This window comes from Elephantulus edwardii, unplaced genomic scaffold (genome assembly GCF_000299155.1).
Source record: "Elephantulus edwardii isolate Elephantulus edwardi_28Jun2011 unplaced genomic scaffold, EleEdw1.0 scaffold00378, whole genome shotgun sequence".
NCBI classification, from domain to species: Eukaryota; Metazoa; Chordata; class Mammalia; order Macroscelidea; family Macroscelididae; genus Elephantulus; species Elephantulus edwardii.
In genome coordinates, this window is record NW_006400128.1 from 794434 (window position 1) to 800554 (window position 6121).

General features: G+C 43.8%; 1 pseudogene; it reads right to left on the minus strand.

The window, feature by feature from the left end:
• Window positions 1-3133: 3133 nt before the first annotated feature.
• On the minus strand, window positions 3134-4399 carry LOC102862416 (annotated as a pseudogene).
• Between the last annotated feature and the right edge of the window lie 1722 nt (window positions 4400-6121).

Sequence of the window (6121 nt, forward strand, 5' to 3'; positions counted from 1 at the left end):
GTCAGAGGCAATGAGATTGGCACAGGATAGAGCACGGTTTAAGGCTGTTGTACATACGGTCGCTATGAGTCGCAATCGACTCAACGGCACATAACAACAACAACAAGTATAACTACAGCAAATAGAATAAGTTTATTTGATATCCGTAGCATAGTTGTTGTTGTTTTGTGTTGTTGAGTCAAATACAAGCCATAGAGACCCTTGAAAAACAGATCTGATCCCTGTCCTATCCTGTGCCATCCTCACACTTCTTGACACATTAGAGCACATTGCGGCAGTCACTGTGTCAGTCCACCTCGTTCAGGGTCTTCTTTTTTGCTGACACTCTACCTTTCAGAGCATCATGTCTCTCTCCAACGAATAGTCCCTAGTAGCAACATGACTGAAGTATGTGAGATGAAACCTGATCATCCTTGCCTCCAAAGAACACTCTGGCCGCACCCTTTCCAAGACATACTTATTTGTTCTTTTGTCAGTCCATAGGATGTTCAGTATTCTCTGACACCACAACTCAAAGGCATCAATTATTCTTCTGTCATTCCTGTCCAGCTCTCAGATGCATAGCAAGGGATAGGAAAAACCATCCTAATGTGGCTGGATTAAAGGCACAAATTGACATCATTACTCCTCAAAAATTTGGGGATGTCCCTGACTTCAGACTTTCTCAATTCAATATCTCCTGATTTCCTGATTGCTGGTACTAAGGGTGTTTGTTGATTGTGTATCCAAGTAAGATGAAGTTGTTGACAGTTTCAATCTTTTCTCCATCTATAATGATGTTGCCTATAAGTTCAGTGGTAAGAATCTTTGTTTTCTTTTGTATACTTTTTAATAAAATTTTTATTTTATACTGGTTTACTTACAAAGTTCATATACATTGTTTTGCACACCAGATCTTTCTCCTTTCCTTTACCCACTCCTCCCCTCCACCCATCAAATTGTGCGACCCTAAGATCACCCCTCTGCTCCCTCCTCCCTCCCCTTGGATGCTCATACATCTTCTACAATAATGGTCTTATACAGTATTTGTCCTTAGGTGACTGTATTAGTTTACTTAGCATAATCCTCTCCTGTCCCTATCAATTTAGGTACTAATTTGCAAAATCATTGTTCCTGCATGCTAAACAGTATTCCATCGTGTGAATGTACCCTAATTTATCAATCCATTCCACTGTGGTTGGACATTTGGGTTGTTTCCATGTTCTTGCTATGGTGAATAACTCTACTATGAACATTGGTATACAAGTCTCTGTTTGTGCCTCAGTTCTCATTTTCTCGGAGTATATTCCAAGCAGTGGAATAGCTGGATCATATGGAATTTCTATGTTCAACTTTTTGAGGAAACACCAAACTGCCTTCCAGAGTGGTTTTACCATTTTATAATCTGACCAACAATGTATAAGAGGTCCTATCTTGCCACATCCTCTTCAAAGTTTATTACTTGCTGCCCTGTTAAACTTTGCCACTGCTCCTGGGGTGAGATGGTATCTCATTGTGGTTTTGACTTGCATCTCTCTTATTGCCAGTGATTTTGAGCACTTCTTCATGTAACCAAAACAATATGGTTACTGGTACAATGACAGACACATAGACCAATGGTACAGAATTGAGAACCCAGGAATGGACCTAGGTTACTGATGTTCAACAAAGAAATAAAACCTATCAAATGGGGAAATGACAACTTCAACAAATGGTGCTGACAAAATTGGACCGCTAACTGCAGAAAGCTGAAACAGGATCCTCATCTCACACCATACACAAATGCCCCAAACCATAAAGTTCATAAGAGATAAACTGGGATAAAGCTTAGAAGGCCTAGTCTATGGTATAAAGAGACTGCCAAATACAGCCAGAAATGCACAATTTTAAGAGGATAAAATTGATGAATGGGACCGTCTAAAGATTAAATCTCTGTGCTCATCAATAACTTTTCTAACAGGGTGAAAAGAAAACATCTTGCCTGGGAACAAATATTTGGCAATACCGTCTCAGACAAGGTTCATAACAAAAGTTTACAGAATACTCCTCCTGGGCCTCCAGAAGAAAAAATGTGTAATCCAATTACAAAATGGGCAAAAAACATGGAAAGAGTTATCACAGAGGAAGACATTAGAATCTTTGTTTTCTTGACACTGAGATGCAATCCATATTGAAGGCTGTATCCTTTGATCTTCTGCACCAAGTGCTTTATGTCTTCCTTGCTTTGAGCAAGTAAGGTTTCCTGGCAGAGCAGACTTTGTTAGTTCAAATATTTTGCAAAAGATCTATTAAGTAATGGCATATCTGTGTCAGAAAGAAAAAAAAAGAGTAAACATATCTAGTTTTTCTACATTTAACCTCAGTATATATGTGTTATTGTGTGTCACTGAGTGAGAACCGATTCATAGCTGACCCTCCGACAGTTTTCAGAGGCAGTAAATTGCACAGGAGGAGACTGCCCACCTTCTTCCGTGAAGCATTTGTGTATTCCAACTGCATGCCTCTGAATACCCCACATAATGGGTTACTTGCTTTGTTTCACATTGTTGTTTGTTGTTAAGTGCCGTTGAGTGTCTAGGCGACTCATAGCGACCCTATGAATGAAAGTCCTAGACACCTGTATAACTTTCGTCCTTTCTCCAGGTTCATAGGGTTTCCAGAGGCAAACTATTATGGAAGTGGATGCCACTCCTGCTTCCAAGCTTGTTTTAATCGGGGGGCTCCACCAAACACTGTCCACCATGGGTAACCATTCTCGCATTTGACTTCTCAGCGACACAGTGTTCGGCTTCACAGCGACCATGAGTTACCTCTGTACAGCAAGTGGACATACCAGGGTTTCACCACCTAGAAGAATGTTTCACCAAAAACAATTAAAGGCAGACCTGAGGGCCGCAGAGTAGAGTCATCCACGTGGGAGCATGACTTTCTGTCCACTAGGCCAACCATGCTCTCTCTCGCTATGCTGCTGCTGCTGCTGTTGTTAAGTTCCGTGGAGTCGTTGGTGACTCATACATCAAATATTACTACAGTTTGATTAAATATGTGAATATCAAAATCAATCTTTTTTTTTCCTGTTTGAGAACCATTTAATACAAAGTCAAAGTCACAGTGCAGAACTCAGGCTAGAAAAGGGGGTGGGCGAGGTGTCCGCTCAAGAGGTTTCCATGGTCTTGCCTTTGAGTTCGTTGAAGAGGAATGCATCCTGGTACTCCTTCGTGTACTGGGTGGAGCAGGACTCGTCCAGGAAGGGTGAGTAGACCCTCTTGGTGTCATCCACCTGCATTTCTGTGCCCTTGTGTTTACGGCACACCAGGCTGGCGGCAGTAATGAGCTGGATGGTAGAGCGCAGCGAGGTCTCCAGTCCAATGCGAGTCAGCACCGTGTAGGCGTCCTCGCTCATCTCCACGTCCTCCTCCTCACATGCGGAGGATCTGCTTCATGTCATTCTCGCTGTAGGGAGATGTGGACACGATGAGCAGCTGGTCAAGCAGGTCGATGGGGATGCCGTGCAGTGCCCCAGATCCGGGTGATCCTGTGGCTGGTGGCCATGATGAGGACCGGCACCATGTCACTCTCCAGGGCCCGGTTGAGGAAGAAGCTCTCGATGTCCAGCATGTGGGCCTCATCGATGAAGAGCACCCCGGGGATGATCTTGGCCTTGCCTTCTTCTCGCCACTCGGCCACCTTGGCGTTGATCTGCTCTCGGACTTCAGACTTGATTTCCCCTGTGTCGCCCGAGAAGAGTGCCAGGAAGCCCTGCGTGTGGGGGTTGATGACGTCGATCTCATGCAGGGACACGGTGTGAACCACCTCTTTGTGCTTCTGCAGCTCCCCCTCCGGGCACTGCACGAACTTGGTCTGGAAACCCATGGCATTGTAGTCTCGGGCCCACGTGAAGGAGTGCCCCAGTTTTGAGATCTTGCCTGTGGCCTTGTCTGTGGTGATCACGTCCCCGGCCTGGACGTTGTCCTTGGTCAGGGACTCGACCATCTTGGTGCCCAGGTCATAGATGGTCTCCATCTCTGTGGTCTTTAGGGTCAGTTTGCCCACCTTGGAGCCCGTCCCTGTCCCTGTGGCTGGGAGCGGTGAAGGCCTGCGTCAGGGCCTCGGTCTTGCTCATCTCCAGGAAGAAGATCTCGCTGCCCACGATGGCTGTGAAAGGGGTGTCGGGGCCCAGAGCCGTTTTCACGGTGTCTGGCTGGCCAACAATGAGGACCACCCGCCTGGTGATCTTGCCTTCTCGGATCATATCCAGCACCATTCCCGCTGCCCGCCAGGTCACCAGCTGCCCCACCATGCCCTGCGAGGCCTGCTGCGGCTCCAAGGCATCATCCAGCCCCAGTCCCCCACCGATGCGTTCAATCCTCATCACATCGCGGATCTCTGGAACCTTGGTGGTGGCTGCCACAGTTGCCATGATGCTCACTAACCTCCAAAATCAATCTTCAAATATAGATTAGTTTAGGTGACTTAAGCATGGTCTTTAGATTTTTGTTATTCATTTATTAAGTAAAATTATGTGTACAGTATCTTTTGGAGAGGTGAAACACTAAGATGATAGATGAAATAACAGAATGTACAATAAGAATTGGAGAGCCTATTTTAGAGTTTCTTCTCCTGGAATTAACGCTGGATTGTTTGAAACTACCAAAATGTGATTTTCTCAAGTTATACTACTTATGAGCATTCATAATGCTTGCTGGCAGAACTATAAAGGTGGTTGTTGTTGTTTTAGTTTGATGGCGTTAAGTCAAATACAGACACTATGAACAACAGATGTGAAACCTGTCCTATCCTGTGCAGTTTTTTTCATCTCTAACATACCTGAGCCCACTGCTGCAGTCACAGTGTCAATGCATCTCGTTGAGGGCCCTTTTCTCTTTTGCTGACCCTCTACCTTTCCAAACATGATGTCCCTTTCAAAGGAATAGCCCTCTTCTAACAACATGCCCATGTCCAAAGAATGTGAGAAGAAGCCTCACTGTTTTTGCCAATAAGGAACACTATGGCTTCATTTTATCCAAGACAAGTGTCTGTTCTCGCTCTTGCTTTTTTTTTTAACCTGTCAAGTATTCTCCTCCAACAGCCCAACTCAAAGGCATCGATTGTTTCTGTCATCCTTATTAATTTTCCAGCTCTCAGATGCATAGCAGATCACCGAAAAGACTATGGCTTGAATGAGGTGCACCTTGGTCTTTAAACTGACATCACTGATCTTCAGGGCTTGAAGAGATCTCTGACAGCAGACTTCCCCAATTCAATAAGTCTCCAAATCTCCTGACTGTTGGTGCCAATGATGTTGATTGTGGATCTAAGTAAGATGAAGCTGTTAATAATTTTATTCTTTTCTCCATCTATCATGATGTTGCCTGTTGATCTACTGTTGTTGTGTGCCATTAAGTCACAATCAACTTAAACCTGACCCTCTAGAGGGTTTTCAGAGGCAGTAAATGACACTGGAGGAGATTGTCCATCCTTCTCACACAGAGAAGCAGGTGGAGTTGTACCATGTGCCTTTGGGATTACAGCAGTAGCCTACAAGTCTAGTGGGGCGATGTTGATGTTGAGTTGCACTCAATATTGAAAACTGAGATGCTTGACCTTCTACAGTAAGCAATTCAGGTCATATTTTCTTTCAGCAAGCAAAGTTGTATCATCTACATAACACGGGTTGTTTAAGAGTCTTCTTCCAATCTTGAAATTACATTCTTCTTTACAGAGTCCAGCTTCTGAAATTATTTGCTTGGTATACTAATCACATAAGTATAGAGAAAGGATAAAGCTCGGATGCAAATCTTTAATGATTTTAAATAATGCAATGTTTTCTAGCCCTGTTTGGACAACAGCTTCATGATATAGGTGTATGTTTCACATGAGCACAACTAAGTGTCCTGAGATTTCGATTCTTCTCAGTTAACATAATGCTCTCCAGTTCCTCCCAAGCTAGGTAGTAATTTACAAAATCATTGCTCCTGCATGCTACATACTTTTCCATCGTGTGAATGTACCATAATTTCTAAATTCATTTCGTTGTTGTTGGGCATTCAGGCTATTTCCATGTTCTTGCTATGGTGAATAACACTACTATGAACAGAAATGTACAAGTCTCTTTTAGGGCCTCAGTTCTTATTTTCTCAGG